Genomic DNA, 23317 nt, shown 5'->3' on the forward strand with positions numbered 1-23317 from the left:
ATTCAAATATACAATACAGAATCCCTTTACAACAGGAGCTTTCTATTGCTCCACACGTGACAGGCACGCATGTAGCATACACAAAGCCTCTCTGTTAGTGCCCACAAAGAGTGAGTTCAAATCAATAACCTCATGTCCATATTTTACTCTGATATCTTGTGTGAGGGGACACACCAGTATGTGCTGTTTGTTTTGTATACCAGTCTCATATTGGCAAAACCGCTGTTCAGGTGGTTCTTCATATCAACTAGTGGATTTACTCTGGTGTGCTTAATGCCCTAGCAGAGGCATGCCATATTTCCCCCTGTGGGACAATGGCTTTGGTTTTATGTCACTACTGTGTGAATTATCTGGTGTGTTTTAAGGCTTACCATGTGGGAGAAGTGTTGTCCACACTGATCACATCCATATTGTATACCAGTGTCACATTGGCAAAACCGCTGTTCAGGTGGTTCTTCTTATCAACTCGTCAACTAGTACCAACAAGGTAGACTAGTGGATTTACTCTTTACTGACAGAGACAGGGTGGCCGTCACGCGAGACCTGGCCCTGCGACCTGGATACACACTGCAGTTTAAGGTGCACACGCATGCACGTGGCACGCCTGTTTAAAGCCATCAAGCGTGTACAAGGCAGAGGCTAGGGCATTCACTTCTAGTCTTTTTGACTAGTTGACTAGTGTTGAACTACCTATTAATTGTGTATTTTTTGGAAATAAATATTTGTACATTTAAAAACTGTGTACATTGGTGACTATAATTATTATCTACCTGATCTTGAGGCCTACAAAAAAACAAACAGTGATGGGGTTTCTGTACAGGACTGGTCAATGCCTGACAACAAATTAGTATATTGTCAATGAATTGGTTCGTCGCCTACTGTAATTGTGTTATTGTTCTGGGTGTTGATTGACATTATGTTGGTCTTCTTTTGGTTGATTATTAAACCTATACCCAGGGATTACTCAGGGATATTTGACAGCCTGGTTGTCTTGTCCTGCATCTCTCCCTCCCATATGTCACCTAAAGTATATGTACAAAATGTGATTTTGTGCTCATTTCTTCCCTGTCACAGGCTATGTCTAATTTAAAAGGTAAAAAAAGTCCAATAAGAAAATCCATTAACAAGTTAAACAAAATCGATCTATACAATAATAAAAAACCCATGAATCAAAAAACTTTAAAAGGTACAATACATTCAAATATACAATACAGAATCCCTTTACAACAGGAGCTTTCTATTGCTCCACACGTGACAGGCACGCATGTAGCATACACAAAGCCTCTCTGTTAGTGCCCACAAAGAGTGAGTTCAAATCAATAACCTCATGTCCATATTTTACTCTGATATCTTGTGTGAGGGGACACACCAGTATGTGCTGTTTGTTTTGTATACCAGTCTCATATTGGCAAAACCGCTGTTCAGGTGGTTCTTCATATCAACTAGTGGATTTACTCTGGTGTGCTTAATGCCCTAGCAGAGGCATGCCATATTTCCCCCTGTGGGACAATGGCTTTGGTTTTATGTCACTACTGTGTGAATTATCTGGTGTGTTTTAAGGCTTACCATGTGGGAGAAGTGTTGTCCACACTGATCACATCCATATTGTATACCAGTGTCACATTGGCAAAACCGCTGTTCAGGTGGTTCTTCTTATCAACTCGTCAACTAGTACCAACAAGGTAGACTAGTGGATTTACTCTTTACTGACAGAGACAGGGTGGCCGTCACGCGAGACCTGGCCCTGCGACCTGGATACACACTGCAGTTTAAGGTGCACACGCATGCACGTGGCACGCCTGTTTAAAGCCATCAAGCGTGTACAAGGCAGAGGCTAGGGCATTCACTTCTAGTCTTTTTGACTAGTTGACTAGTGTTGAACTACCTATTAATTGTGTATTTTTTGGAAATAAATATTTGTACATTTAAAAACTGTGTACATTGGTGACTATAATTATTATCTACCTGATCTTGAGGCCTACAAAAAAACAAACAGTGATGGGGTTTCTGTACAGGACTGGTCAATGCCTGACAACAAATTAGTATATTGTCAATGAATTGGTTCGTCGCCTACTGTAATTGTGTTATTGTTCTGGGTGTTGATTGACATTATGTTGGTCTTCTTTTGGTTGATTATTAAACCTATACCCAGGGATTACTCAGGGATATTTGACAGCCTGGTTGTCTTGTCCTGCATCTCTCCCTCCCATATGTCACCTAAAGTATATGTACAAAATGTGATTTTGTGCTCATTTCTTCCCTGTCACAGGCTATGTCTAATTTAAAAGGTAAAAAAAAGTCCAATAAGAAAATCCATTAACAAGTTAAACAAAATCGATCTATACAATAATAAAAAACCCATGAATCAAAAAACTTTAAAGGTAGGACTACAATACATTCAAATATACAATACAGAATCCCTTTACAACAGGAGCTTTCTATTGCTCCACAAGTGACAGGCACGCATGTAGCATACACAAAGCCTCTCTGTTAGTGCCCACAAAGAGTGAGTTCAAATCAATAACCTCATGTCCATATTCTACTCTGATATCTTGTGTGAGGGGACACACCAGTATGTGCTGTTTGTTTTGTATACCAGTCTCACATTGGCAAAACCGCTGTTCAGGTGGTTCTTCATATCAACTAGTGGATTTACTCTGGTGTGCTTAATGCCCTAGCAGAGGCATGCCATATTTCCCCCTGTGGGACAATGGCTTTGGTTTTATGTCACTACTGTGTGAATTATCTGGTGTGTTTTAAGGCTTACCATGTGGGAGAAGTGTTGTCCACACTGATCACATCCATATTGTATACCAGTGTCACATTGGCAAAACCGCTGTTCAGGTGGTTCTTCTTATCAACTCGTCAACTAGTACCAACAAGGTAGACTAGTGGATTTACTCTTTACTGACAGAGACAGGGTGGCCGTCACGCGAGACCTGGCCCTGCGACCTGGATACACACTGCAGTTTAAGGTGCACACGCATGCACGTGGCACGCCTGTTTAAAGCCATCATGCGTGTACAAGGCAGAGGCTAGGGCATTCACTTCTAGTCTTTTTGACTAGTTGACTAGTGTTGAACTACCTATTAATTGTGTATTTTTTGGAAATAAATATTTGTACATTTAAAAACTGTGTACATTGGTGACTATAATTATTATCTACCTGATCTTGAGGCCTACAAAAAAACAAACAGTGATGGGGTTTCTGTACAGGACTGGTCAATGCCTGACAACAAATTAGTATATTGTCAAAGCGCCCCTCCACAAATGGTTGTAGACACAATATATAATAATGTACAGACACAGTATGTATTTTGTAACACGTTTTATTGCATCCAACAATTACAACATACTTGATGCTCCACTTCCCAGTGGAGCATCGGCCATCAACGACTGATTATTAAACCTATAGCCAGGGATTACCCAGGGATATTTGCCAGCCTGGTTGTCTTGTCCTGCATCTCTCCCTCCCATTCAGTTGAACATTGGCTGTGAGTCAGAGTTCAGTAACACATGTTATTGCATCCAACAATTACAACATAATTTGTCACCAGAAAAGAATATTTACAAAATGTGATGTTGTGCTAATTTCTTCCCTGTCACAGGCTATGTCTAATTTAAAAGGTAAAAAAAAGTCCAATAAGAAAATCCATTAGGGCCTATCAAGTTAAACTAAATCGATCTATACAATAATAAAAAACCCATGAATCAAAAAACTTGAAAAGGTACAATACATTCAAATACATAATCCCAGAATCCCTTGACAATAGGAGCTTTCTATTGCTCCACACGTGACAGGCAGGCATGTAGCATACGCAAAGTCTCTCTGTTAGTGCCCACAAAGAGTGAGCTCAAATCAATACCCTCATGTCCATATTTCACTCTGATATCTTGTGTGAGGGGACACACCAGTATGTGCTGTTCGTTTTGTATACCAGTCTCACATTGGCAAAACCGCTGTTCAGGTGGTTCTTCTTATCAACTAGTCCCAACAAGGTCGACTATTGGATTTACTCTGGTGTGCTTAGCCCTAGCAGAGGCATGCCATATTTCCCCCTGTGGGACGATGGCTTTGGTTTTATGTCACTTTAGGTACCACTATATTATATCTGTATTACTGCATTATAAGGTATTGACGTACCATACTATCAGCATATAGGGTCACAGTCTCTCTCTCCCTCCCTCCCCTTCAGTTGAACATCGTCTGTGACTGAGTTCAGTAACACATTTTTTGCATCCAACAATTACAACATATGTCACCAGAAAAGATATGTACAAAATGTGATTTTGTGCTAATTTAAAAGCTAAAAAAGTCCAATAAGAAAATCCATTAGCAAGTTAAACTAAATCGATCTATACATACAGCTGTATGGTCACAATATATATATATATATATATATATATATATATATATCAAAGGCTTTGCCACACACATCACAATCATTTAGGTGTCTCTTCAGTGTGAGTTTTCTGGTGACTTTTCAGGTTGGACTTGACAGAGAAGTGTTGTCCACACTGATCACATCCATAGGGTTTCTCCCCAGTGTGAATTCTCTGGTGTGTTTTAAGGTTTGCCATTTGAGAGAAGTGTTGTCCACACTGATCACATCCATAGGGTTTCTCTCCAGTGTGAATTCTCTGGTGTGTTTTAAGGGTGTTCATTTGAGAGAAGCATTGTCCACACTGATCACATCCATAGGGTTTCTCCCCAGTGTGAATTCTCTGGTGTGTTTTAAGGTGTCCCATTGTAGAAAAGTGTTGTCCACACTGATCACAACCATAGGGTTTCTCTCCGGTATGAATTCTCTGGTGGCTTATGAGACTGTCCATTCGAGAGAAGTGTTGTCCACAATGATCACATCCATAGGGTTTCTCTCCAGTGTGAATTTTTTGGTGGCTTTTAAGGTGTGCCATTTGAGAGAAGTTTTGTCCACACTGATCACATCCATAGGGTTTCTCCCCAGTGTGAATTCTCTGGTGTGTTTTAAGGCTTAACATGTGAGAGAAGTGTTTTCCACACTGATCACATCCATAGTGTTTCTCTCCAGTGTGAATTCTCTGGTGGCTTTTAAGGTATGCCATTTGAGAGAAGTGTTGTCCACACTGATCACATCCATAGGGTTTCTCTCCAGTGTGAATTCTCTGGTGGCTTTTAAGGCTGGACATTCGAGAGAAGTGTTGTCCACACTGATCACATCCATATGGTTTCTCTCCAGTGTGAATTCTCTGGTGTGTTTTAAGTTTAGACATTGTAGGGAAGCGTTTTCCACACTGATCACAGCAGTGGCATTTTTGCTTAGCCAAACTTCTTTGTTCATTCACCTCTGGTAGAACAGGGAAACCAGACTGATGCAACACTGAATTGGAAACAAAAACAAAGGAAATGTTGTTTAGAGGCATTCCGGGACTTAAACTAAAGTTTAGTGTGAAGTTAATGTACCCTAATATCAATTTAGCATCCATTTATAATTTGATTATACAATCGTTTTATATTTTAGAAAATACATAAAACAGGTAGTCAATGCTAAAATGAATCAAAACAAACGACTAGATAAAAACATCCTTATGGCATGCTGTATATCCATATAGACACAGTAAGCAACTTACAGAGCTCTTGGTGATCATTGGGTCCTCCCTGTTGAGCAGAATCGTTTGAGTTGGTGTTGAGAGAGTCCATCTTCGCTTCAAGTCTGGAGTCCACAGTCAGATGTGATCAGAAATGATAGATATCCTGGAGGAGTTGTGGCGAACTGACAACTACAAACTCTTCTTATACTAGAGAGGCTGAGGTGGAACCACTAACTGCTTGGTGTTGATTGGCCAAAGAGGAGAACAATAGAATCATCAGCCACCAATCACAACTTAACAAACTGCTGCATGTCCTCCACCCCTCTCTGACTCCTCCCCCAGGTCGTGCTCTATGCAACATTCTAGAAATAAACTGCTAACTGTGAGATTGCTTTGTAAGCTTAATTTTTTATATATTAATCTATCTACATCCAATATAGAGTATCTGACTATGATGATTGAAATTATTTTTTTGGGATACAATAAATATAATATATGTACAGTCTAATAATATTGAATAAGTGGATATTAATTAATTAATTGTTACTGCAGCAGAGCCATTAAGAGGATTGCTCCACATTCTTTCAGTAACATAGAACCAGCTCTGTGTGAAGAAACAACAAGAAAAACACTATTTGTCTTCCAAAAGACAAACTGCCACCCCTTAAATTATTCCAAACAGTCTTCATAAATAGTACACAAGCCTTCACATCTTGGCTTTTACAGGTATACTACCGCACACCCTGTACTTTTATTTTTTATTTTAATAAGCAATGTAAGTTCAATTTGTTTCGACTTTAGAAGACAGTGGTTTCTGTACAGGACTGGTCAATGCCTGACAACAAATTTGTAAATTGTCAAAGCGCCCCTCCACAAATGGCTGTGGACAAAATATATAAGAATGTACAGACACAGTATGTATTTTGTAACACGTTTTATTGCATCCATACTTACAACATATGTCACCAGAAAAATATGTACGATCTAAACACATTTTATTAAAACAAATGTTAATGCTAAATAGTGAACATTCTTTCCCAGGTTAAAACATGCTAAATGATGATGGCTGATGCTTCATTCACTATAGACAATGCATTCAAATAGGTCTATCATCACATGGAACTTTTTTATTATCCTTTGTGAAATGTTAATGGTGTTGTAAGGGATATGTTTTGTTAAAATAGCTCTAGTAATCATTGATAGGCTATATTGTTTGTTCAGTAACAGAAGTCTCCATACCTACTTCACTAACATAATTATTATGATTTCTTAATGTGAAATGGGATAATAATACAATTGATCAACAGTATTATGGAGGAGGAAAGGCCTGGTTTTATTTGAAAAAATGCTCACGTGTGCTTACAACAGAGACAATTATTATATACAAAAACGTGTTAATTCCTTCAATCTCAGTTGGAATGCAGACAAATCTGTAATGACAACCAGAGAACTGGCCATTTGAACACTACTGTATACTGGCTGAGGATGGGAGAAAAACCTTATTTTCTGTGTCACTAATCATACATAACAACATTCACTTAGTTGTGCCACAATGTCTAATATAAAATATATATATTAAAAAGTGTCATATACAGTAGGCCTACTGGTCTATACAATATAAACGATCAAGTGCAATAATAAATGTAAAATAAATACATATAATAAGGTGCATGGTCAAAATGGGAATTAAAAGAGAGAGAAGTGCCTCATCTCCAAGTAGAGAAACATTTGCAGCAGAAATGAACAGCAGCATAATACAGAATCACAGTCTGTTGTGCAGGTGAGAGACAACACTTATAGCAGCAGATAATATCACACATGTATGTTAGTTAGTTATAAAACATTGGGTCCAAACAATAATAAAAAACCCATGAATCAAAAAACTTAAAAAGATTAAAATATATAATACACAATCCCTATCTATTCTATTGCTCCACGCGTTACAATCAATACCCTCATGTCCATATTTCACTCTGATATCTTGTGTGAGGGGACACACCAGTATGTGCTGTTCGTTTTGTATACCAGTCTAACATTGGCAAAACCGCTGTTCAGGTCCTTCTTATCAACTAGTGGATTTACTCTGGTGTGCTTAATGCCCTAGCAGAGGCATGCCATATTTCCCCCTGTGGCACGATGGCGTTGGTTTTATGTCACTTTAGGCCCCACTACAGTATAGCTGTATTACTGCATTATAATGTATTGACGTACCGTACTATCAGCATATAGGGTCACAGTCTCTCTCTCTCTCTCTCTCTCTCCCATTCAGTTGAACATCGGCTATGAGTCAGAGTTCAGTAACACGTTTTATTGCATCCAACAATTACAACATATGTCACCAGAAACTATATGTCTAATTTAAAAGGTAAAAAAGTCCAATAAGAAAATCCATTAACTAGTTAAACAAAATCGATCCATACAATAATAAAAAACCCATGAATCAAAAAACTTGAAAAGGTACAATACATTCAAATATACAATACAGAATCCCTTTACAACAGGAGCTTTCTATTGCTCCACACGTGACAGGCATATGCATACGCAAAGTCTCTCTGTTAGTGCCCACAAAGAGTGAGCTCAAATCAATACCCTCATGTCCATATTTCACTCTGATATCTTGTGTGAGTTGCGTGCCACACACGCACGTGGCACGCACACACAGTTCTGAGCCTGTTTACAGCCATCATGCGTGAACAAGACTACAAGGCAGAGGCTATAGGGCATTAACTTCTAGTCATTTTTACTAGTTGACTAGTGTTTAACTACCTATTAATTGTGTATTTTTTGGAAATAAATATTTGTACATTTAAAAACTGTGTACATTGGTGACTATAATTATAATCTACCTGATCTTGAGGCCTACAAAAAAACAAACAGTGATGGGGTTTCTGTACAGGACTGGTAAATGCCTGACAACAAATTAGTATATTGTCAAAGCGCCCCTCCGCAAATGGCTGTAGACACATTATATAAGAATGTACAGGCACAGTATGTATTTTGTAACACGCTTTATTGCATCCAACAAGGTAGACTAGTGGATTTACTCTTTACTGACAGAGACAGGGTGGCCGTCACGCGAGACCTGGCCCTGCGACCTGGATACACACTGCAGTTTAAGGTGCACACGCATGCACGTGGCACGCCTGTTTAAACATGATTGACATTATGTTGGTCTTCTTTTGGTTGATTATTAAACCTATACCCAGGGATTACTCAGGGATATTTGACAGCCTGGTTGTCTTGTCCTGCATCTCTCCCTCCCATATGTCACCTAAAGTATATGTACAAAATGTGATTTTGTGCTCATTTCTTCCCTGTCACAGGCTATGTCTAATTTAAAAGGTAAAAAAAAGTCCAATAAGAAAATCCATTAACAAGTTAAACAAAATCGATCTATACAATAATAAAAAACCCATGAATCAAAAAACTTTAAAGGTAGGACTACAATACATTCAAATATACAATACAGAATCCCTTTACAACAGGAGCTTTCTATTGCTCCACAAGTGACAGGCACGCATGTAGCATACACAAAGCCTCTCTGTTAGTGCCCACAAAGAGTGAGTTCAAATCAATAACCTCATGTCCATATTCTACTCTGATATCTTGTGTGAGGGGACACACCAGTATGTGCTGTTTGTTTTGTATACCAGTCTCACATTGGCAAAACCGCTGTTCAGGTGGTTCTTCATATCAACTAGTGGATTTACTCTGGTGTGCTTAATGCCCTAGCAGAGGCATGCCATATTTCCCCCTGTGGGACAATGGCTTTGGTTTTATGTCACTACTGTGTGAATTATCTGGTGTGTTTTAAGGCTTACCATGTGGGAGAAGTGTTGTCCACACTGATCACATCCATATTGTATACCAGTGTCACATTGGCAAAACCGCTGTTCAGGTGGTTCTTCTTATCAACTCGTCAACTAGTACCAACAAGGTAGACTAGTGGATTTACTCTTTACTGACAGAGACAGGGTGGCCGTCACGCGAGACCTGGCCCTGCGACCTGGATACACACTGCAGTTTAAGGTGCACACGCATGCACGTGGCACGCCTGTTTAAAGCCATCATGCGTGTACAAGGCAGAGGCTAGGGCATTCACTTCTAGTCTTTTTGACTAGTTGACTAGTGTTGAACTACCTATTAATTGTGTATTTTTTGGAAATAAATATTTGTACATTTAAAAACTGTGTACATTGGTGACTATAATTATTATCTACCTGATCTTGAGGCCTACAAAAAAACAAACAGTGATGGGGTTTCTGTACAGGACTGGTCAATGCCTGACAACAAATTAGTATATTGTCAAAGCGCCCCTCCACAAATGGTTGTAGACACAATATATAATAATGTACAGACACAGTATGTATTTTGTAACACGTTTTATTGCATCCAACAATTACAACATACTTGATGCTCCACTTCCCAGTGGAGCATCGGCCATCAACGACTGATTATTAAACCTATAGCCAGGGATTACCCAGGGATATTTGCCAGCCTGGTTGTCTTGTCCTGCATCTCTCCCTCCCATTCAGTTGAACATTGGCTGTGAGTCAGAGTTCAGTAACACATGTTATTGCATCCAACAATTACAACATAATTTGTCACCAGAAAAGAATATTTACAAAATGTGATGTTGTGCTAATTTCTTCCCTGTCACAGGCTATGTCTAATTTAAAAGGTAAAAAAAAGTCCAATAAGAAAATCCATTAGGGCCTATCAAGTTAAACTAAATCGATCTATACAATAATAAAAAACCCATGAATCAAAAAACTTGAAAAGGTACAATACATTCAAATACATAATCCCAGAATCCCTTGACAATAGGAGCTTTCTATTGCTCCACACGTGACAGGCAGGCATGTAGCATACGCAAAGTCTCTCTGTTAGTGCCCACAAAGAGTGAGCTCAAATCAATACCCTCATGTCCATATTTCACTCTGATATCTTGTGTGAGGGGACACACCAGTATGTGCTGTTCGTTTTGTATACCAGTCTCACATTGGCAAAACCGCTGTTCAGGTGGTTCTTCTTATCAACTAGTCCCAACAAGGTCGACTATTGGATTTACTCTGGTGTGCTTAGCCCTAGCAGAGGCATGCCATATTTCCCCCTGTGGGACGATGGCTTTGGTTTTATGTCACTTTAGGTACCACTATATTATATCTGTATTACTGCATTATAAGGTATTGACGTACCATACTATCAGCATATAGGGTCACAGTCTCTCTCTCCCTCCCTCCCCTTCAGTTGAACATCGTCTGTGACTGAGTTCAGTAACACATTTTTTGCATCCAACAATTACAACATATGTCACCAGAAAAGATATGTACAAAATGTGATTTTGTGCTAATTTAAAAGCTAAAAAAGTCCAATAAGAAAATCCATTAGCAAGTTAAACTAAATCGATCTATACATACAGCTGTATGGTCACAATATATATATATATATATATATATATATATATATATATCAAAGGCTTTGCCACACACATCACAATCATTTAGGTGTCTCTTCAGTGTGAGTTTTCTGGTGACTTTTCAGGTTGGACTTGACAGAGAAGTGTTGTCCACACTGATCACATCCATAGGGTTTCTCCCCAGTGTGAATTCTCTGGTGTGTTTTAAGGTTTGCCATTTGAGAGAAGTGTTGTCCACACTGATCACATCCATAGGGTTTCTCTCCAGTGTGAATTCTCTGGTGTGTTTTAAGGGTGTTCATTTGAGAGAAGCATTGTCCACACTGATCACATCCATAGGGTTTCTCCCCAGTGTGAATTCTCTGGTGTGTTTTAAGGTGTCCCATTGTAGAAAAGTGTTGTCCACACTGATCACAACCATAGGGTTTCTCTCCGGTATGAATTCTCTGGTGGCTTATGAGACTGTCCATTCGAGAGAAGTGTTGTCCACAATGATCACATCCATAGGGTTTCTCTCCAGTGTGAATTTTTTGGTGGCTTTTAAGGTGTGCCATTTGAGAGAAGTTTTGTCCACACTGATCACATCCATAGGGTTTCTCCCCAGTGTGAATTCTCTGGTGTGTTTTAAGGCTTAACATGTGAGAGAAGTGTTTTCCACACTGATCACATCCATAGTGTTTCTCTCCAGTGTGAATTCTCTGGTGGCTTTTAAGGTATGCCATTTGAGAGAAGTGTTGTCCACACTGATCACATCCATAGGGTTTCTCTCCAGTGTGAATTCTCTGGTGGCTTTTAAGGCTGGACATTCGAGAGAAGTGTTGTCCACACTGATCACATCCATATGGTTTCTCTCCAGTGTGAATTCTCTGGTGTGTTTTAAGTTTAGACATTGTAGGGAAGCGTTTTCCACACTGATCACAGCAGTGGCATTTTTGCTTAGCCAAACTTCTTTGTTCATTCACCTCTGGTAGAACAGGGAAACCAGACTGATGCAACACTGAATTGGAAACAAAAACAAAGGAAATGTTGTTTAGAGGCATTCCGGGACTTAAACTAAAGTTTAGTGTGAAGTTAATGTACCCTAATATCAATTTAGCATCCATTTATAATTTGATTATACAATCGTTTTATATTTTAGAAAATACATAAAACAGGTAGTCAATGCTAAAATGAATCAAAACAAACGACTAGATAAAAACATCCTTATGGCATGCTGTATATCCATATAGACACAGTAAGCAACTTACAGAGCTCTTGGTGATCATTGGGTCCTCCCTGTTGAGCAGAATCGTTTGAGTTGGTGTTGAGAGAGTCCATCTTCGCTTCAAGTCTGGAGTCCACAGTCAGATGTGATCAGAAATGATAGATATCCTGGAGGAGTTGTGGCGAACTGACAACTACAAACTCTTCTTATACTAGAGAGGCTGAGGTGGAACCACTAACTGCTTGGTGTTGATTGGCCAAAGAGGAGAACAATAGAATCATCAGCCACCAATCACAACTTAACAAACTGCTGCATGTCCTCCACCCCTCTCTGACTCCTCCCCCAGGTCGTGCTCTATGCAACATTCTAGAAATAAACTGCTAACTGTGAGATTGCTTTGTAAGCTTAATTTTTTATATATTAATCTATCTACATCCAATATAGAGTATCTGACTATGATGATTGAAATTATTTTTTTGGGATACAATAAATATAATATATGTACAGTCTAATAATATTGAATAAGTGGATATTAATTAATTAATTGTTACTGCAGCAGAGCCATTAAGAGGATTGCTCCACATTCTTTCAGTAACATAGAACCAGCTCTGTGTGAAGAAACAACAAGAAAAACACTATTTGTCTTCCAAAAGACAAACTGCCACCCCTTAAATTATTCCAAACAGTCTTCATAAATAGTACACAAGCCTTCACATCTTGGCTTTTACAGGTATACTACCGCACACCCTGTACTTTTATTTTTTATTTTAATAAGCAATGTAAGTTCAATTTGTTTCGACTTTAGAAGACAGTGGTTTCTGTACAGGACTGGTCAATGCCTGACAACAAATTTGTAAATTGTCAAAGCGCCCCTCCACAAATGGCTGTGGACAAAATATATAAGAATGTACAGACACAGTATGTATTTTGTAACACGTTTTATTGCATCCATACTTACAACATATGTCACCAGAAAAATATGTACGATCTAAACACATTTTATTAAAACAAATGTTAATGCTAAATAGTGAACATTCTTTCCCAGGTTAAAACATGCTAAATGATGATGGCTGATGCTTCATTCACTATAGACAATGCATTCAAATAGGTCTATCATCACATGGAACTTTTTTATTATCCTTTGTGAAATGTTAATGGTGTTGTAAGGGATATGTTTTGTTAAAATAGCTCTAGTAATCATTGATAGGCTATATTGTTTGTTCAGTAACAGAAGTCTCCATACCTACTTCACTAACATAATTATTATGATTTCTTAATGTGAAATGGGATAATAATACAATTGATCAACAGTATTATGGAGGAGGAAAGGCCTGGTTTTATTTGAAAAAATGCTCACGTGTGCTTACAACAGAGACAATTATTATATACAAAAACGTGTTAATTCCTTCAATCTCAGTTGGAATGCAGACAAATCTGTAATGACAACCAGAGAACTGGCCATTTGAACACTACTGTATACTGGCTGAGGATGGGAGAAAAACCTTATTTTCTGTGTCACTAATCATACATAACAACATTCACTTAGTTGTGCCACAATGTCTAATATAAAATATATATATTAAAAAGTGTCATATACAGTAGGCCTACTGGTCTATACAATATAAACGATCAAGTGCAATAATAAATGTAAAATAAATACATATAATAAGGTGCATGGTCAAAATGGGAATTAAAAGAGAGAGAAGTGCCTCATCTCCAAGTAGAGAAACATTTGCAGCAGAAATGAACAGCAGCATAATACAGAATCACAGTCTGTTGTGCAGGTGAGAGACAACACTTATAGCAGCAGATAATATCACACATGTATGTTAGTTAGTTATAAAACATTGGGTCCAAACAATAATAAAAAACCCATGAATCAAAAAACTTAAAAAGATTAAAATATATAATACACAATCCCTATCTATTCTATTGCTCCACGCGTTACAATCAATACCCTCATGTCCATATTTCACTCTGATATCTTGTGTGAGGGGACACACCAGTATGTGCTGTTCGTTTTGTATACCAGTCTAACATTGGCAAAACCGCTGTTCAGGTCCTTCTTATCAACTAGTGGATTTACTCTGGTGTGCTTAATGCCCTAGCAGAGGCATGCCATATTTCCCCCTGTGGCACGATGGCGTTGGTTTTATGTCACTTTAGGCCCCACTACAGTATAGCTGTATTACTGCATTATAATGTATTGACGTACCGTACTATCAGCATATAGGGTCACAGTCTCTCTCTCTCTCTCTCTCTCTCTCCCATTCAGTTGAACATCGGCTATGAGTCAGAGTTCAGTAACACGTTTTATTGCATCCAACAATTACAACATATGTCACCAGAAACTATATGTCTAATTTAAAAGGTAAAAAAGTCCAATAAGAAAATCCATTAACTAGTTAAACAAAATCGATCCATACAATAATAAAAAACCCATGAATCAAAAAACTTGAAAAGGTACAATACATTCAAATATACAATACAGAATCCCTTTACAACAGGAGCTTTCTATTGCTCCACACGTGACAGGCATATGCATACGCAAAGTCTCTCTGTTAGTGCCCACAAAGAGTGAGCTCAAATCAATACCCTCATGTCCATATTTCACTCTGATATCTTGTGTGAGTTGCGTGCCACACACGCACGTGGCACGCACACACAGTTCTGAGCCTGTTTACAGCCATCATGCGTGAACAAGACTACAAGGCAGAGGCTATAGGGCATTAACTTCTAGTCATTTTTACTAGTTGACTAGTGTTTAACTACCTATTAATTGTGTATTTTTTGGAAATAAATATTTGTACATTTAAAAACTGTGTACATTGGTGACTATAATTATAATCTACCTGATCTTGAGGCCTACAAAAAAACAAACAGTGATGGGGTTTCTGTACAGGACTGGTAAATGCCTGACAACAAATTAGTATATTGTCAAAGCGCCCCTCCGCAAATGGCTGTAGACACATTATATAAGAATGTACAGGCACAGTATGTATTTTGTAACACGCTTTATTGCATCCAACAAGGTAGACTAGTGGATTTACTCTTTACTGACAGAGACAGGGTGGCCGTCACGCGAGACCTGGCCCTGCGACCTGGATACACACTGCAGTTTAAGGTGCACACGCATGCACGTGGCACGCCTGTTTAAACATGATTGACATTATGTTGGTCTTCTTTTGGTTGATTATTAAACCTATACCCAGGGATTACTCAGGGATATTTGACAGCCTGGTTGTCTTGTCCTGCATCTCTCCCTCCCATATGTCACCTAAAGTATATGTACAAAATGTGATTTTGTGCTCATTTCTTCCCTGTCACAGGCTATGTCTAATTTAAAAGGTAAAAAAAAGTCCAATAAGAAAATCCATTAACAAGTTAAACAAAATCGATCTATACAATAATAAAAAACCCATGAATCAAAAAACTTTAAAGGTAGGACTACAATACATTCAAATATACAATACAGAATCCCTTTACAACAGGAGCTTTCTATTGCTCCACAAGTGACAGGCACGCATGTAGCATACACAAAGCCTCTCTGTTAGTGCCCACAAAGAGTGAGTTCAAATCAATAACCTCATGTCCATATTCTACTCTGATATCTTGTGTGAGGGGACACACCAGTATGTGCTGTTTGTTTTGTATACCAGTCTCACATTGGCAAAACCGCTGTTCAGGTGGTTCTTCATATCAACTAGTGGATTTACTCTGGTGTGCTTAATGCCCTAGCAGAGGCATGCCATATTTCCCCCTGTGGGACAATGGCTTTGGTTTTATGTCACTACTGTGTGAATTATCTGGTGTGTTTTAAGGCTTACCATGTGGGAGAAGTGTTGTCCACACTGATCACATCCATATTGTATACCAGTGTCACATTGGCAAAACCGCTGTTCAGGTGGTTCTTCTTATCAACTCGTCAACTAGTACCAACAAGGTAGACTAGTGGATTTACTCTTTACTGACAGAGACAGGGTGGCCGTCACGCGAGACCTGGCCCTGCGACCTGGATACACACTGCAGTTTAAGGTGCACACGCATGCACGTGGCACGCCTGTTTAAAGCCATCATGCGTGTACAAGGCAGAGGCTAGGGCATTCACTTCTAGTCTTTTTGACTAGTTGACTAGTGTTGAACTACCTATTAATTGTGTATTTTTTGGAAATAAATATTTGTACATTTAAAAACTGTGTACATTGGTGACTATAATTATTATCTACCTGATCTTGAGGCCTACAAAAAAACAAACAGTGATGGGGTTTCTGTACAGGACTGGTCAATGCCTGACAACAAATTAGTATATTGTCAAAGCGCCCCTCCACAAATGGTTGTAGACACAATATATAATAATGTACAGACACAGTATGTATTTTGTAACACGTTTTATTGCATCCAACAATTACAACATACTTGATGCTCCACTTCCCAGTGGAGCATCGGCCATCAACGACTGATTATTAAACCTATAGCCAGGGATTACCCAGGGATATTTGCCAGCCTGGTTGTCTTGTCCTGCATCTCTCCCTCCCATTCAGTTGAACATTGGCTGTGAGTCAGAGTTCAGTAACACATGTTATTGCATCCAACAATTACAACATAATTTGTCACCAGAAAAGAATATTTACAAAATGTGATGTTGTGCTAATTTCTTCCCTGTCACAGGCTATGTCTAATTTAAAAGGTAAAAAAAAGTCCAATAAGAAAATCCATTAGGGCCTATCAAGTTAAACTAAATCGATCTATACAATAATAAAAAACCCATGAATCAAAAAACTTGAAAAGGTACAATACATTCAAATACATAATCCCAGAATCCCTTGACAATAGGAGCTTTCTATTGCTCCACACGTGACAGGCAGGCATGTAGCATACGCAAAGTCTCTCTGTTAGTGCCCACAAAGAGTGAGCTCAAATCAATACCCTCATGTCCATATTTCACTCTGATATCTTGTGTGAGGGGACACACCAGTATGTGCTGTTCGTTTTGTATACCAGTCTCACATTGGCAAAACCGCTGTTCAGGTGGTTCTTCTTATCAACTAGTCCCAACAAGGTCGACTATTGGATTTACTCTGGTGTGCTTAGCCCTAGCAGAGGCATGCCATATTTCCCCCTGTGGGACGATGGCTTTGGTTTTATGTCACTTTAGGTACCACTATATTATATCTGTATTACTGCATTATAAGGTATTGACGTACCATACTATCAGCATATAGGGTCACAGTCTCTCTCTCCCTCCCTCCCCTTCAGTTGAACATCGTCTGTGACTGAGTTCAGTAACACATTTTTTGCATCCAACAATTACAACATATGTCACCAGAAAAGATATGTACAAAATGTGATTTTGTGCTAATTTAAAAGCTAAAAAAGTCCAATAAGAAAATCCATTAGCAAGTTAAACTAAATCGATCTATACATACAGCTGTATGGTCACAATATATATATATATATATATATATATATATATATATATCAAAGGCTTTGCCACACACATCACAATCATTTAGGTGTCTCTTCAGTGTGAGTTTTCTGGTGACTTTTCAGGTTGGACTTGACAGAGAAGTGTTGTCCACACTGATCACATCCATAGGGTTTCTCCCCAGTGTGAATTCTCTGGTGTGTTTTAAGGTTTGCCATTTGAGAGAAGTGTTGTCCACACTGATCACATCCATAGGGTTTCTCTCCAGTGTGAATTCTCTGGTGTGTTTTAAGGGTGTTCATTTGAGAGAAGCATTGTCCACACTGATCACATCCATAGGGTTTCTCCCCAGTGTGAATTCTCTGGTGTGTTTTAAGGTGTCCCATTGTAGAAAAGTGTTGTCCACACTGATCACAACCATAGGGTTTCTCTCCGGTATGAATTCTCTGGTGGCTTATGAGACTGTCCATTCGAGAGAAGTGTTGTCCACAATGATCACATCCATAGGGTTTCTCTCCAGTGTGAATTTTTTGGTGGCTTTTAAGGTGTGCCATTTGAGAGAAGTTTTGTCCACACTGATCACATCCATAGGGTTTCTCCCCAGTGTGAATTCTCTGGTGTGTTTTAAGGCTTAACATGTGAGAGAAGTGTTTTCCACACTGATCACATCCATAGTGTTTCTCTCCAGTGTGAATTCTCTGGTGGCTTTTAAGGTATGCCATTTGAGAGAAGTGTTGTCCACACTGATCACATCCATAGGGTTTCTCTCCAGTGTGAATTCTCTGGTGGCTTTTAAGGCTGGACATTCGAGAGAAGTGTTGTCCACACTGATCACATCCATATGGTTTCTCTCCAGTGTGAATTCTCTGGTGTGTTTTAAGTTTAGACATTGTAGGGAAGCGTTTTCCACACTGATCACAGCAGTGGCATTTTTGCTTAGCCAAACTTCTTTGTTCATTCACCTCTGGTAGAACAGGGAAACCAGACTGATGCAACACTGAATTGGAAACAAAAACAAAGGAAATGTTGTTTAGAGGCATTCCGGGACTTAAACTAAAGTTTAGTGTGAAGTTAATGTACCCTAATATCAATTTAGCATCCATTTATAATTTGATTATACAATCGTTTTATATTTTAGAAAATACATAAAACAGGTAGTCAATGCTAAAATGAATCAAAACAAACGACTAGATAAAAACATCCTTATGGCATGCTGTATATCCATATAGACACAGTAAGCAACTTACAGAGCTCTTGGTGATCATTGGGTCCTCCCTGTTGAGCAGAATCGTTTGAGTTGGTGTTGAGAGAGTCCATCTTCGCTTCAAGTCTGGAGTCCACAGTCAGATGTGATCAGAAATGATAGATATCCTGGAGGAGTTGTGGCGAACTGACAACTACAAACTCTTCTTATACTAGAGAGGCTGAGGTGGAACCACTAACTGCTTGGTGTTGATTGGCCAAAGAGGAGAACAATAGAATCATCAGCCACCAATCACAACTTAACAAACTGCTGCATGTCCTCCACCCCTCTCTGACTCCTCCCCCAGGTCGTGCTCTATGCAACATTCTAGAAATAAACTGCTAACTGTGAGATTGCTTTGTAAGCTTAATTTTTTATATATTAATCTATCTACATCCAATATAGAGTATCTGACTATGATGATTGAAATTATTTTTTTGGGATACAATAAATATAATATATGTACAGTCTAATAATATTGAATAAGTGGATATTAATTAATTAATTGTTACTGCAGCAGAGCCATTAAGAGGATTGCTCCACATTCTTTCAGTAACATAGAACCAGCTCTGTGTGAAGAAACAACAAGAAAAACACTATTTGTCTTCCAAAAGACAAACTGCCACCCCTTAAATTATTCCAAACAGTCTTCATAAATAGTACACAAGCCTTCACATCTTGGCTTTTACAGGTATACTACCGCACACCCTGTACTTTTATTTTTTATTTTAATAAGCAATGTAAGTTCAATTTGTTTCGACTTTAGAAGACAGTGGTTTCTGTACAGGACTGGTCAATGCCTGACAACAAATTTGTAAATTGTCAAAGCGCCCCTCCACAAATGGCTGTGGACAAAATATATAAGAATGTACAGACACAGTATGTATTTTGTAACACGTTTTATTGCATCCATACTTACAACATATGTCACCAGAAAAATATGTACGATCTAAACACATTTTATTAAAACAAATGTTAATGCTAAATAGTGAACATTCTTTCCCAGGTTAAAACATGCTAAATGATGATGGCTGATGCTTCATTCACTATAGACAATGCATTCAAATAGGTCTATCATCACATGGAACTTTTTTATTATCCTTTGTGAAATGTTAATGGTGTTGTAAGGGATATGTTTTGTTAAAATAGCTCTAGTAATCATTGATAGGCTATATTGTTTGTTCAGTAACAGAAGTCTCCATACCTACTTCACTAACATAATTATTATGATTTCTTAATGTGAAATGGGATAATAATACAATTGATCAACAGTATTATGGAGGAGGAAAGGCCTGGTTTTATTTGAAAAAATGCTCACGTGTGCTTACAACAGAGACAATTATTATATACAAAAACGTGTTAATTCCTTCAATCTCAGTTGGAATGCAGACAAATCTGTAATGACAACCAGAGAACCATTTGAACACTACTGTATACTGGCTGAGGATGGGAGAAAAACCTTATTTTCTGTGTCACTAATCATACATAACAACATTCACTTAGTTGTGCCACAATGTCTAATATAAAATATATATATTAAAAAGTGTCATATACAGTAGGCCTACTGGTCTATACAATATAAACGATCAAGTGCAATATTAAATATAAAATGTAAAATAAATACATATAATAAGGTGCATGGTCAAAATGGGAATTAAAAGAGAGAGAAGTGCCTCATCTCCAAGTAGAGAAACATTTGCAGCAGAAATGAACAGCAGCATAATACAGAATCACAGTCTGTTGTGCAGGTGAGAGACAACACTTATAGCAGCAGATAATATCACACGTATGTTAGTTAGTTATAAAACATTGGGTCCAAACAATAATAAAAAACCCATGAATCAAAAAACTTAAAAAGATTAAAATATATAATACACAATCCCTATCTATTCTATTGCTCCACGCGTTACAATCAATACCCTCATGTCCATATTTCACTCTGATATCTTGTGTGAGGGGACACACCTGTATGTGCTGTTCGTTTTGTATACCAGTCTAACATTGGCAAAACCGCTGTTCAGGTCCTTCTTATCAACTAGTGGATTTACTCTGGTGTGCTTAATGCCCTAGCAGAGGCATGCCATATTTCCCCCTGTGGGACGATGGCGTTGGTTTTATGTCACTTTAGGCCCCACTACAGTATAGCTGTATTACTGCATTATAATGTATTGACGTACCGTACTATCAGCATATAGGGTCACAGTCTCTCTCTCTCTCTCTCTCTCTCTCCCATTCAGTTGAACATCGGCTATGAGTCAGAGTTCAGTAACACGTTTTATTGCATCCAACAATTACAACATATGTCACCAGAAACAATATGAAAAAAACAGTGTGAGTTTTCTGGTGTTTTCTAAGGGTGGACTTGTCATAGAAGTGATGGCCACACTGATCACATCCATAGGGTTTCTCTCCAGTGTGAATGCTCTGGTGTCTTTTGAGGCTGTCCATTAAAAAGTAAAAAAGTCCAATAAGAAAATCCATTAAAAAGTTAAACAAAATCGATCTATACAATAATAATAAAAAAACATGAATCTAAAAACTTTGTTTAATATATATAAAAACATATATATATACCAAAGGCTTTTTCCACACAATCATTTGGGTTTCTCTTCAGTGTGAGTTTTCTGGTGTTTTTTTAGGCTGTCCATTCGAGAGAAATGTTGTCCACACAGATCACAACCATAGGGTTTCTCGCCAGTGTGAATTTTCTGGTGTGTTTTAAGGTTTGCCATTTGAGAGAAGTGTTGTCCACACTGATCACATCCATAGGGTTTCTCGCCAGTGTGAATTTTCTGGTGGGTTTTAAGGTTGTCAATTCGAGAGAAGTGTTGTCCACACTGATCACATCCATAGGGTTTCTCTCCAGTGTGAATTCTCTGGTGGCTTTTAAGGCTGGACATTTGAGAGAAGTGTTGTCCACACTGATCACATCCATAGGGTTTCTCTCCAGTGTGAATTCTCTTGTGTGTTTTAAGGTGTCCCATTGTAGAAAAGTGTTGTCCACACTGATCACATCCATAGGGTTTCTCTCCGGTATGAATTATCTGGTGGCTTATGAGGCTGTCCATTCGAGAGAAGTGTTGTCCACACTGATCACATCCATAGGGTTTCTCTCCAGTGTGAATTCTCTGGTGTTTTTTCAGGTTGGACTTGACAGAGAAGTGTTGTCCACACTGATCACATCCATAGGGTTTCTCTCCAGTGTGAATTCTCTGGTGTGTTTTAAGGTGTCCCATTGTAGAAAAGTGTTGTCCACACTGATCACATCCATAGGGTTTCTCTCCAGTGTGAATTCTCTGGTGTGTTTTAAGGTTTACCATGTGGGAGAAGTGTTGTCCACACTGATCACATCCATAGGGTTTCTCTCCAGTGTGAATTTTCTGGTGTTTTTTCAGGTTGGACTTGACAGAGAAGTGTTGTCCACACTGATCACATCCATAGGGTTTCTCTCCAGTGTGAATTCTCTGGTGTGTTTTAAGGTGTCCCATTGTAGAAAAGTGTTGTCCACACTGATCACATCCATAGGGTTTCTCTCCAGTGTGAATTCTCTGGTGTGTTTTAAGGTTTATCATGTGGGAGAAGTGTTGTCCACACTGATCACATCCATAGGGTTTCTCTCCAGTGTGAATTTTCTGGTGTTTTTTCAGGTTGGACTTCTCAGAGAAGTGTTGTCCACACTGATCACATCCATAGGGTTTCTCGCCAGTGTGAATTCTCTGGTGTATTTTAAGTCTGGACATTGTAGGGAAGCGTTTTCCACACTGATCACAGCAGTGGCATTTTTTCTTAGCCAAGCTTCTTTGTTCATTCACCTCTGGTAGAACAGGGAAACCAGACTGATGCAATACTGAATTGGAAACAAAAACAAATGAAATGTTATTTAGAGGCATTTCTGGACTTAAATTAGCGTGAAGTTAATGTACCCAATTATCAATTTAGCATCCATTTATAATTTGATTATACAATCGTTTTATATTTTAGGTAGTCAATGCTAAAATAAATCAAAACAAACGACTAGAGAAAAACATCCTTATGGCATGCTGTATATCCATATAGACACATTAAGCAACTTACAGAGGTCTTGGTGATCATTGGGTCCTCCCTGTTGAGCAGAATCGCTTGAGGTGATGTTGAGAGAGTCCATCTTTGCTTCAAGTCTGGAGTCCACAGTCAGATGTGATCAGAAATGATTGATATCCTGGAGGAGTTGTGGAGAACAGACAACTACACACTCTTCTTATACTAGAGAGGCTGAGGTGGAACCACTAACTGCTTGGTGTTGATTGGCCAAAGAGGAGAACAATAGAATCATCAGCCACCAATCACAACCTAACAAACTGCTGCATGTCCTCCACCCCTCTCTGACTCCTCCCCCAGGTCGTGCTGTTAGATTGCTTTGTAAGCTTCATATTTAATATATGAATCTATCTACATCCAATATATAGTATCTGACTA

The 23317-nt window shown here is 38.6% G+C and overlaps 1 protein-coding gene across 1 annotated transcript in view; it reads left to right on the forward strand.

The window, feature by feature from the left end:
- reln (reelin) overlaps nucleotides 1-23317 on the forward strand; it is a 146760-nt gene that overhangs the window by 43783 nt on the left and 79660 nt on the right. The window lies entirely within an intron of this gene.

Source organism: Protomyctophum parallelum, assembly GCF_964188405.1.
Source record: "Protomyctophum parallelum genome assembly, chromosome: 4".
NCBI lineage: Eukaryota > Metazoa > Chordata > Actinopteri > Myctophiformes > Myctophidae > Protomyctophum > Protomyctophum parallelum.